This window comes from Malania oleifera, chromosome 2, assembly GCF_029873635.1.
Source record: "Malania oleifera isolate guangnan ecotype guangnan chromosome 2, ASM2987363v1, whole genome shotgun sequence".
In the NCBI taxonomy this organism is placed as follows: Eukaryota; Viridiplantae; Streptophyta; class Magnoliopsida; order Santalales; family Ximeniaceae; genus Malania; species Malania oleifera.
Genome location: NC_080418.1, coordinates 48,243,125 through 48,256,047, shown reverse-complemented (window position 1 = coordinate 48,256,047; position 12,923 = coordinate 48,243,125). Strand labels below are relative to the sequence as shown.

The 12,923-nt window shown below is 33.8% G+C and overlaps 1 pseudogene; it reads right to left on the bottom strand.

Moving 5' to 3' along the window:
- Positions 1–12,172, bottom strand: part of LOC131148170 (geranylgeranyl transferase type-2 subunit beta 1-like) — a 38,874-nt pseudogene extending 26,702 nt beyond the window's left edge.
- Positions 12,173–12,923: the final 751 nt, after the last annotated feature.

Here is a 12,923-nt window from a genome sequence, read left to right as displayed (position 1 = left end):
CTTTTGTTTGGGAAGCATAGACAACAACCATATATGAGGGTAGAGACCTTAAGGCTATGTCACTAGATGAACTGATAGGTTCATTTATCACCTATGAGTTAGCTATTAATAAGAGATTGAATGAGCACAATAGAATGAGAAAAGTAATTGCATTGAAAACATCTACTAATACTTCTAGTGAGTGCTGTGAACATGAACCTGGAGATGACATTGCTATGCTTACTAGGAAGTTTAGCAAGTCCTTTAGGAAGAACAGTAGGCCATACAGAAAGTTTAGAAATTCAGTATCTAAGAAGGGAGAGCCTAGTAAAAGAAAATAAAAATCAAACTCTCCCACATGCTACAATTGCAACAAGGTCGGCCATATGAAACCTGATTGCCTGTTGCTGAAAAAGGAGTTTAAGAAAAAGAAGAAAATCATGAAAGCAGGTACCTCATGGGATAGAGAAAACAACAACAATTCAAATTCGGATTGCAACGACTCTAAGATTGCTAACTTTTGCTTGATGGCACAGGATGATGAGATATTGTCTTTTTGCTCTTTATCTTCATATTATTCTGATGATGGTTGTGATTCTGATAGCATGCCTACTTTTAAAGAATTGCAATATGAATATATTTGTGTATCTAAATTACTAAAAAAAATGACCATGTAAAATGATGTTTTGAAAAAAAAAATGTGAAAATTGGTCAAAACTGTTTTAAATTGCAAAAAATTCTCATGTTTCGATCCTTAAAAAAAAAGATTTGAAAATTGCTGAGCTTGAGAGAAAATTGGAGGATAGCTCCACAATTGTTTATAAATTTACTAAGGGCCAACACAATTTTGAAAAGCTTCTTGGGGCCCTAAGAAATTGTCTTAGCTAAGAAGGTCTTGGATTTAATGGTATTGAAAATGTAAGATAACCTAATCTTTATTTGGGACATTTTACTCAAGAATCAAAATCCCAAATTCCACCTAAAGGTGCTCGGTGTTGAATGATATGTTTTAAGTGCAAACAAATTGGTCATATTCAATTTGACTGTCCACTTAGAAATAGACATGTAAGAATTAAAAAGGTGTGGGGAGTCAAAGGTGATCTAGGCACAAACCCCTATGGACCCAACAAAATTTGGGGACCAGCATCAATTACTTAGATTTTCTCGTAGATGTGCTTAAAATCGTCCTCTTCCAAGGACAAGTGGTAGCTGGATAGGGGCTGCTCATGACATATGACTGACGACAAAGCCAAGTTCACTTCCATCACTCCCAAGGATGGAAGGTATGTGACATTCGGGGACAATGCCAAGGGCCGAATCATCGGGGTAAGTAAGGTTGGTAAGGAACCTTCCATAATTATTGATAATGTATCATTGGTTGATGGATTGAAACATAATTTGTTGAGTATTAGCCAATTGTGAGATAAAGGGTATAAAGTATCTTTTGAAAATGATAAATGCATTGTTGAGAGTAAATCTGATAGTAAAGTACTTTTAACTGTTGAACGACATGAAAATGTGTACTCTAATTTTGATAATTTAGTTTCTTAACAAGTTACATGTTTTTCTACAATAATTGAAGCTAGTTGGTTATGACATAGACGTTTAGGACATGCAAGCATAAATTTTTTATCAAAACTTGTGAAAAAGGATTTGGTTAAAGGCTTACCTAAAATATTTTCTGTGAAAAATAAGATTTGTGATGCATGAAAAATGGGTAAGCAAACAAAATCAAGTTTTAAGAAAAATAAATTCATATCTTCTACTAGACCACTTGAAATGCTACACTTAGATTTATTTGGTCCTAATCAAGTTCAAAGTCTAGGTGAAAAATTGTATGCCTTTGTTATTGTGGATGATTATTCTAGGTTCACATGGGTGCTGTTTCTCTCTCATAAAGTTGAATCATGTGAACAATTCACTAAACTATGTTGAAGAATTCAGAATGAAAAAGGTTACAAAATCACACACATAAGAAGTGATAGGGGAACTGAATTTAAAAATGATGGCATAGAAAACTATTGCGACTTAGAGGGCATTTCATATAATTTTTCTGCACCTAGGACCCCACAACAAAATAGAGTTGTAGAAATAAAGATAGGTCCTTGTAAGAAATGGGTAGGACTATGCTAAATGAACATAAATTAGCCAAATATTTCTGGACAGAAGCTGTGAGTACTGCATGTTATGTCATGAATATAGTGTTAATCAGACCTTCATCTAATAGGACTCCATATGAATTGTGGAATAGTCATAGGCGTAAAATTTCCTATTTTTCATGTCTTTGGTTGTAAATGTTTTGTACTTAGAGATAATCAGCACTTAGGAAAATTTGACTCTAAATCTGATGAATATATTTTCCTAGGTTATTCACTTAACAGTAGAGCATATAGAGTATTTAATAAGAGAATTTTAACTGTTGTTGAATCTATTCATGTTATGTTTGAAGAATCTAATCCATTTTCTAAAAGAGATGATGACAATGATATTGATATTAGAAAAGCTTTAAATAAAATATCTATTGAAAATAATGTGGATATTAATTCAGAAATAAGTGATAAATCAATTGAAGAAAATAAAACTGAAAATGAGGTTCAAGAGTTGCCTAGAGATTGGAAATTCATTAGGAACCATCCTATAGATCAAATTATAGGTGAACCCTCTCGTGGTGTAGCCACATGGTCATCCTTAAAAAACCTAGTTAGCCATTTTGCATTCTTATCTCAGGAGGAGCCCAAAAATATTAAGGAAGCCATAGAGGATGAATCTTGGGTAATTTCTATGCAGGAAGAACTTAACCAATTTGAAAGAAGTAAAGTTTGGATCCTAGTTCCTAGACCCGATGATCATACTATTATTGGAACTAAATGAGTTTATAGAAATAAAAAGGATGAAAATGGCGTAGTAACTAGAAATAAAGGTAGACTAGTTGCCCATGGATATAATCAGGAAGAGGGGATAGATTTTGAGGAACCCTATGCTCCTATAGCTAGAATGGAAGTCATTCGCATGTTGCTTGTTTATGCCGCTTTTAAGAACTTTAAATTGTACCAAATGGATGTTAAAAGCGTCTTCTTAAATTACTATATAAATGAAGAAGTGTATGTAGAACAACTTTCTGGTTTTGAAAATCATAAATATCCTGATCATGTATACTGGTTGTCCAAAGCCTTATATGCATTGAAACAAGCTCTTAGAGCTTGGTATGAGAGGTTTAGTGGTTTTCTCTTAGAAAATGGGTTTACCCAAGGCAAAATTGACACTACACTTTTCATCAAATCTAAAAATGATGATTTGCTCCTTGTTCAAATATATGTTGATGATTTTATTTTTGGAGCAACTACTGATGATTTGTGTAATGAGTTTGCCAAATGCATGCAAAATGAATTTGAAATGAGCATGATGGGTGAACTGAATTTCTTCTTAGGACTTCAAATCAAATAGGCTAAACATGAGACTTTTATATGCCAATCTAAACATGTTAGGGACTTGCTCAAGAGATTTAATATGGAAGATAGTAAAATTCTTGGTACTCTTATGAGTTCTTCCACAAAACTTGATAAAGATGAGCAAGGTATCCCTATTGATATGAAATTATGTCGTGATATGATTGGTAGTCTCCTATACCTTATAGTTAGTCAACCTGATATCATGTTTAGTGTGTGCATGTGTGCTAGGTTTTAGGCTGCTCCTAAGGAGTCTCATCTATTAGCCGTGAAAAGAATACTTAGGTACCTAGTTGGAACTGTTAAGTTAGGTTTATGGTAAGCTAAGCATACGAAATTTGAGATTGTTAGTTATACTGATGCTGACTTTGCCGATGGTAAGGAAGATAGAAAAAGGACTAGCAGTACTTGTTATTATTTAGGACAATCTCTAGTTTCTTGGTTCTCCAAGAAACAAAACTCAGTTGTCTTATCCACTGTCAAAGTTGAATATATTGTGGTTGGAAGTTGTTGTGCTCAAACGCTTTATATGAAATAACAACTTATGGATTTTGGATTACATTGTGATACGGTTCCGATTAAATGCGATACTACTAATGCAATCAATATTTCAAAGAATCCTATCTCACATTCACGAACCAAACATATTGAGATTAGACATCATTTCATTTGTGATCTTGTGCAGAAAGGGGGTGTGGCGCTTGAGTTTGTGTGCACAAATGAGCAGTGGGCTGATATTTTCACCAAATCCCTTCTGAAAGATAGGTTCATACAGATTAGATGTGAGCTAGGTCTAATGCATGGTAGGGAGGCCACATAGATTTTTGATAGAGTGCACAAACTTAGGAGGAGCTTCTTAACATAGAAAATATACAGCTATCTTTGCTTTATGGTTTATGAGTTTGTGTGTGTTTTGCAATGCATGACTATCATATCTTTTGCATGTTGATAACTCTATTTATGTTTTACGTTTTGAACATACTAGACTGTTTGAGTTAGTTATTGGGGATAATTGTAAATTTGAACTCAATCAGGTCATTTCTATACAAATATTTTTGAGAAATACTCTATTTTCAAAAAACATGCTGCCAAAATGTCTAAAAATCTTCTCGATCATATCTTGTATTTAAATGATTCATACTCAATGCCTTGCCTATATGCTTTGAATTTATGACCCTTTTTGCTGTTGTCAAAAGGGGAAGAAGAGGCAAAATTGGGTACTTGAAATAAATGTTTTGAACTTTTAAATCTTTACATTTCCCTTATGCATAGTTTCAGGGGGAGCATTTCTTGGCTGTACCCACTTTTGCATAAGGTATTTGTCATCATAAAAAAGGGAAGATTGTTGACTGTATAGGTCATACCTTGTTTTGATTATGACAAATATTCTAGTATTTAATGTCTGTTAAGTTTGTGTGTAGGTTAATACTAGTAAAATCATATAATGGTACAAGGCGACATGAAGAATAAAGACCTAGAATAGTCATTTATTGTAATTTATATCATGTTTAATTTGGGTTTGTAATAGTAAAGTAGGAATGGTTTATAATAATTGATGTGCATCATGCATGTAGGAACTGATAAGCTCAAAGACCTTAGAAAGACCCTAGTTCCTTGCACTTGCACTTAAGTTAGTCCCCATTATCACATATACTATCACGGGAATCTATTAAATTGAAATAACACTTAAGGTGTTAAGTTGTTAGGGTGTCAGGCGATTGAGCCTTTGTGTTGAAAACACCTTGGTTGATCGAACCGTTGAATAGTTAGTGTGTTAACCTGACTTCGAGCGATCAAACCAAAAGGACTTTATCGTCCTCGATCAACCGAACTCATATTCTAGCCCTTTCCAACAACTCGGGCACCCGATCATTCATGTTGAAATCACCCTCAGGTGAATGAACATGCAAGTTCGGTAGACTGAACTTGAGACCAAGCGACCGAACCTCTGACAGATTGGAAAATCGCCTTAGTCAGTAGACCGAATCCTCATTCAGGCACTCGAACTTTGAAAGTAGCTTTTCTGTATGTGAGTGTTCGGGCAACCGAATCTATGACTCAGTCGACCGAAACTCTCAAATTGGCCTAATTTTTACTGAGGTTAAATGGGGTTAAGCCGGATTAATTTTCTTAAACTCATTTAAAAAAATTAATAATTACCTATGTATCCCCAACAATTATAATTTTAGCCCTGCTTATATATATGGGTTCATTTGCTCAGATTAGCGAATAATTAGCACTTTGATTAGCAAAAATATTCTCTATATTTTTTAGAGAGCTTTTTCCAAATACAAAGCTTATACCCTCACATACAATCATTCCTTTGTTAAATCAATCCTTGTGAGAGTTCTTTGAGTGGTTTTACATTATTCTCATTTGCTAGAAACTCTCATTGTATACATTGTTTTTTTGATTCTGGATTGAGAGTTAAGCATAGATTTTTTTCACCAAATTTATATAATAAATTTGTGTGTGGGAAAAATCTTGTAGCTAGTGAGTCTTTGCATCTTCATTGCAAGACTCATTGAGCTTGTAATTTTGAGTGTGCAAAAATCTTCTCACAAGCTCATTTTTGAATATCTCTTTGTGATTGAATATTGAGAAAATATTTTTAGAGAAGAATACACTTGGTAGAAATCTTTGAAACCCTAAAGTGTGATTGAGATTTACATCTATACATAGTTTCAAAGATTAACTTGTTGATACACTCTTGCGCTTGATTGGATATAGTCATTACTTTGAGTGTTGATTGTACACATATAACACTGAGCTTACTGTTCTTACATTATTGGTGTGCATTGATTAATATTGGTGCAAATCTTCTTGTTTGAAAAGCAAATATTTTGTACACTTCTTGTATTGAAAATTGGTTGTATTCCAGGTGTGGCTTGAGGGGGCGTTGATCCAGCCTGGAAGGATTGGTTGTAAAAGGTTGAGGTTAGCCCTGTGTTAATTTGATCTGGTTGTATTTCGGTGTCGCTCCACCCCTAAAGTGAGCCTTAGTGTAATCCTTGTGCTTGTGAACCAAGGCGGGGACGTAGGCATTTTTCTGAACCTCGATAACATATCTGGTGTTATCTCTATTTACCTGCTTTACTTTGCATGCGTAATTAGATTACTTGTGTAATTTAATTTTAGCATATATATTGATTTATTTTATATTTGCACTAGATTGACCCTAGGGTTGTGTAATACTGCTGCTGGTTAATTGACCTGGGGGAGTAATTTAAAAATACCAATTCACCCCCTCTTGGGATTACAGTAAAGCTAACAAGGTTTCTCACCTCATCATTATCAAATACTTTTTAGATGCCTTGTTGAGTACGATAGGAATCAGAGTAGTGCAGTGGAGGTGTGGGTGGGATAGAAGGTCCTTGATTAGAATAGTTAGAATTTTATTTATGTTTTTTATGACCTCAAAACCTTATTGTGGTATTGAGATTTTTATTGTAATAAAGGTTAATATTTAGTACTCTAGTAATTATTATGGAGATCTTCCGCTGTTTTGTTATATGGTATCAAAGATTTATTTTGAATAACATTCCGGACACTAGTTTCCGGTTTGGGGTGTTTCAAATTTAGGGGTGAATTTTTTAAGGACAATTCCTAGGCTTTCACTCAATTTAGTCGATCGAATCTTTCAAGTTCAAATCAGCTCAGTAGGCTGACCTTGCCTTGAGGGCAAATTTGTAATTCAAAATAGCTTAGTCGACCCACCAATTTACTCTTGAAATTCCCAGTCGATCGGCCATGAACTTTTAGAAATTTTTAATGCTTAGCCGACCGACCAAAATGAAATGAATTAAGCCTTAAGTGACCGAACCACGATGGCTCAAAAATCGCCTTTGGCTCAGCCAGCCCACACTTTGCCTAGCCAACCGAGCCTTACTAAAAAATTGAAATTTACATAGGTCAGCTGACCAGTGGCTTACACGGTCAACTGACCCTCTCAGGTAGGCATATATTTTACTTATGGTCAGCCGAACGATGCCTTTGTTAGTTGATCCACGCTCTCAGGTTGCGCAATTTTTCCAGCACTAAACACAATTATTTTCACAATTAAACATTTCTACAATTCCCACTGTGTCCCTAACAGTCATAATTTTGGGAATTCTATATTTACCCCATTACAAAGTTTGATTAGCATTTTTTATTAGCAAAGAAATTATCTCAAAATAGTTTTTACTATTCTCGCTATACTCTTATATTTTGACTCACTCACTCACTCTCTCTCTCTCTCTCTCTCTCTCTCTCTCTCTCCTCTTTTTTTTTTTTTTGAAAAATCTTTTTAGAAAGAGAGCATTAAAGTCATCTTCTTCATTTGCATATTGATTGCAAATTGAAGGTACATTGAGTAATCATTCTTGTGAGTATTCACTACAAAAAATCAGTGTATTAGTGAATTAGTGATGAATTTATGAGTATCAGTGACGGTTTTAAATTAGTTATTATATCTGCGGTTTCTACTAACTATTACTGACGAATTTAAACTAATAATACAATATTAGTGACAGATTATAATTGTCACTAAAACCCTAGTACCGTTACTATAAATTCTATATTGGCTCTGCTCAAATTTGTCACTAATAGTAGGGTATTAGTGAAGGATTCAAATTCATCACTAATAGTACAATATTAGTGAAGGATTCAAATTCATCACTAATAGTAGGGTATTAGTAATGAATTTGTAATTCGTCACTAATAGTGCAATATTAGTGAAGGATTCAAATTCATCACTAATAAAGCCTACGATTAGTGACGAATTTGAAAACCGTCACTAATACTTTACTATTAGTGATGAATCCTTCACTAATACTGTAATATTAGTGACAAATTTGTAATTTGTCACTAATACCCTATTATTAGTGACAAATTTGAATCCTTCACTAATAATTAAAAAATTAATTTTTTTAATACTAATTTTTTTTATCATCAATTCTTGTAAAAATCTGTAATTACATTTTCGTATACATAACCTAAAACCATAATTACTACAAAATTCATAAATTATTCATAATTTTGAATTCAAATACAAATTCAATTAAAATAAAGAAATAACATCTGTTTAGATAACCAAAAAAAAGTTCAAAAAATTCAAAATTCAAATACAAATACATTATACAAATTCAAATTAAAATACAAAAATTCTATTTGTTCAAATAATAATAAAAATTAAAAAAAAAATAATCAAAATGTGCATCCGATGACTGTAGTGCATGCATGACATCGTGCTGATGTTATGCAGCCGCGAACCCTAAAAATTAAGAATCATAAAAAAAAAAAATTAGTATACAAATGGAGAGCAAAATGGAGAGTTGGCGCTCAGTATAATCAAGAAGAAAAATATAGAGTGTGTCGTACAATAATTTTCAACCTTAAATGAATAACTGATGAATGTGAATGGCTTACGTATGAATATATACAGTTGCATGCATCAAACCATGCACGTAAACACTTTAACTCGTTCTCAATTTAGAATATCCCTGGTGGTGGACAAATAATAATGCTTATCCATAGTTAAAAGCAAATAATATGCAATGTATGTTAATAGATGCAAATTTAGGGCTTAATGAAATGACTTTTCATTTAACGTTCACTCATCCTTTCAAAAATATTTTAACATTCATTTTATCATAATTATTTTTGTACATGATTTTTTTTTGGAAAAAATTTAATGAAATTTTGGTAGCATACCGTTTGTAAACTGGACTTTTTCTCAAAAAACTAGTGCTTGAAACATGATTTTTTTCACAAAATAAAACATTTCAAACGTGCAACAACCTAAATCCACTACCAGCATTCAATTCACAATATACTATATCAGCTATGCAGTTAGCGTTCAACACAAGCATGTATTCTAGTAGTTCAATATACAATTCATATAACATAATACCATTCATCAACAAGATATTATCAAGAAAAAGTTAAAACACAATTCAACTAAGGTTTTCTAGTTTTGTCTAGAAGGTTGCTTCTCAAGCATTCTTGGTGCAACTTGGGTTGTGCATGAAGTTGTTACTTAGATTGTGAGAAGAATTGTGATAGATTGAGTTGGGGTTTCTTGGATTCAGTTATAGACATAAAAAAACTTTGGTTGTAGATTGAGGAAATGGATTATGGTTTGTTTACATCTTCCATTTTCTTCACAACAGCCTGTTATTTCATTTTTTGTTCATTTTGGTTGTAGATGTCTTAAATAGTGTGCTAATTAGGTGTGAGGCTTGTGGTTTTGTGGAAGGTTTGTTGCTTGGCAAGAATGAAGTATGTTTCTTATGTACACTTTGCTGATGATTTTTAAAAGGTTTTAAGATTGGCTTTGCTTTGTTGGAGATTTTTTAGCTTGTCTTTGGTCCTTAAGATTTTAATTTGCTAACTTGAGTTTGACTAGAAAAGTTTTCAATATATAGGAGGTTTCAAGTTGTGATTCTTTAATGGGTTTTAATGTTCATAAGTTGCTAAGTTATAGTGTTCGGAAGATTTATTTGGGAGGAGGTTAAAAAAGCATTGTAATTTAACAAATTTTTGGTAGCATGTCGTCTGTAAACCGAACTTTTCCCAAATCTACAAGTCACAAAAGTTCTTCCTAGGTACACAACCTAGGGTTTGTATACGCATATATGAAATTTCCGAAATGATAAATCAAGTCCTAATAACGCATGCAATACACGTTGGCATTGATCTTGAGCAGAACACACTACAAAAATATTTGGGAGGAGGTTAAAAAAGAATTGGAATTTAACAAATTTTCGGCAGTATACTGTCTGTAAATAGAACATTTCCCAAACCTGAAAATCACAAAAGTCCTACCTAGGTTTAGCTAAGCCAACAGTAGTAGTACACAACCTAGGGTTTGTCTACGCATATATGATATTACAGAAAAGATAAATCAAGTCCTAACAGCACAATCAATACAGTTCTAGTATCTTCAAACAATTCACAATTCAGCATATATATATATATATATTGATATATATATATATATACATATATATATATATATATATATTGATATATTGAAATCCCTTGGTTGCCATTCTCACCTATAAGCAAGGCAGTTATAGAAATTAACCACAATTTCTATTTTTTTTATACTCTTACATGTACTAATACAGAGAATAACTTCGAGCAATACATCACATGAAGGAAAACACATATATTTTATGATGCAATCTAAAGTCTAGTACCAAAAAAGTAGCAACACCACTCTGAAGGAGCTTAGAGTTTTGATCAATCGTCGCCCTGTATTCAACAAAAAACAAAAGAAAATAGAATGTTAGGAAATAATTAAATTGACAACACAATCAATACAGTTCCAATATCTCCCGCCAATTCACAATTCAGCATATGAATACAATTAAACAACCAACAGAGCTACCAGCATGCAGTTCAAATTACACTTTACATTTCTTCTAATGAGAGGAGCCACATGTATCATCTGGTCGAGATTGGCGCATCATTTTTTTTAACTGGGTTTGCCTATTCATCATGGCTTCCATCTGGGCTTGAAAGGTGGACACCGTCTCTTTTAATTGTTGGTTCTCCACTACAACGGTGGACACCGTGTCTTTAAATTGCTGGTTCTCCACTGCAATGGTGGACACCATGTCTTTCAATTCCTGGTTCTTAATTTCCACCATATGCATCCATCAAACAATCTACTTCACTTGAGACTCGGTGTCTTGATGCGCTTGTTCCATGTAAGAATTAGCCACCACACCCATAGATGATGATGCTTTTGGGACAATGTATCCACTTCCAAGACCTTTCACCTAGCTCCCCCCTCGATCCCCAAGAACTTGAGTGGTTATTTGGTAATTTGTCATTTGCTGACTCCCCTATGAAATAGGTGCATCCCTCAGCTCAACCATCCGTGCCTAATTTCAGTCATGAAAATGATAAAAAGGAGGAAATAAGAATACAACTTCGATGTTTGGAATCAAATAATAAACTAAATATTTTCTTCGACTTACATGTTTACCCTGTGCACCCTCGAACCATTCCCCTGATCGTTGTTGGTGTGTTCTCTGATAAAGATCCGGCAGTGGCTCCTCTGTGCGAGTCTTGGGATCACGCTACATTATCATATAAAACATCATTATTATTAAGTCAGGTAATGGTTAGATAGTTTTATATATAATAATTACCCTTTGATGATTTAAAAATAACCTCGACCCATTGCAATTCATCATAGGGAGTTTGCTACGGTTCGAAGCATTTGTTTCACATATAGCTTACAAAAAAGATGTAATGACTTTTTATTAGCGACATCAATGTGAAAAAGTAGTTATTATTGTACAAACACATGACTTGATAGTGTGGGTCGCGAAAATGGCGACACACCACCTCCCAATCCTCTTGGGATATCTTATTGTATGGGCGCGCTTCTACTTGATCTCCCATCACCTGAAAATGCTTGTGCATTTTGGAGCGATAGCTCTTAAATTTACTACACAGTTGGACATCCACTGCCCTCTTCACATGGTCAGCCTCAAGAATGTCCATATCAAACTCTTCTTGCATAGGTAATACAATTATAATGTTAGATAGTTGTTTGGCTAGTATATTAAAAGTAATAATAAAAAATAAAAAAAAGGTTTGAGATTGCTTACCAAAATGCACATGTAAAGAACTATGTTCTACTCCCTAGTCACCTGCGGCCAGCTGAAGGCGGTGACTGGAGCATACTGTGGGTATATAATGTCAAGCTTCCGGGTCCATGCTGTGCACCAATCATTAAGTGGGGTCATCTAGCCTAGAGGAATGTCGATCCAAATTTGTTGCTTAGTCCTCTCCAAGTGCTTCTTCAGTGCCATGTTCTTCACTGCACCACGGTTTGACCTCACCATGGATGTAGATGCTAAAAGAAGAGTTAAATTAAGAATAATAATATAATTATACACATGAATAACCATCAATAGTTTAAATGTAAATAAATTAATGGTAACCTTACCAATGCTGGTCACCATGGTCGGCAACTCACCTTGCATTTCAGTTGCATCTGTGGTATCCATGTTTGGCTAAGGTCTAGATAGCTCAGACACTGATGGTGCCACAACACCACCGACGTGCTCTACCAGCCTTGAGGCTGCCGGATCAGCCTTATGCAATGACGTAGTCGATAGCTTGGAAGGAAGTCGGCCATGACGACCTCCTGGTGTCATGTCTATAATATATTAGATAAGTAAATATAAGAAGTACGAATATTAGATGAATGCATATTAAACATATTTTTAGTTATTTACACATGTCAAATACATGGTGACAACCTTCAACACAAGCATGTATTTCAGTAGTTTAATTTACAATTCATGTAATATAATACCATCCATAAAAAAGATTTAGTAATTCGACATTTCAATTTAAATTTTCAAAAGATTTCAAGTACACACAGTTATAAATAAAACTTACCTTTGCTTCCTAGTCATTAAATGGATGGGTTGAAAATATCGTAATTCAATATAATTTGACAAAAAACAACATATATGAATTTCAAGTTCA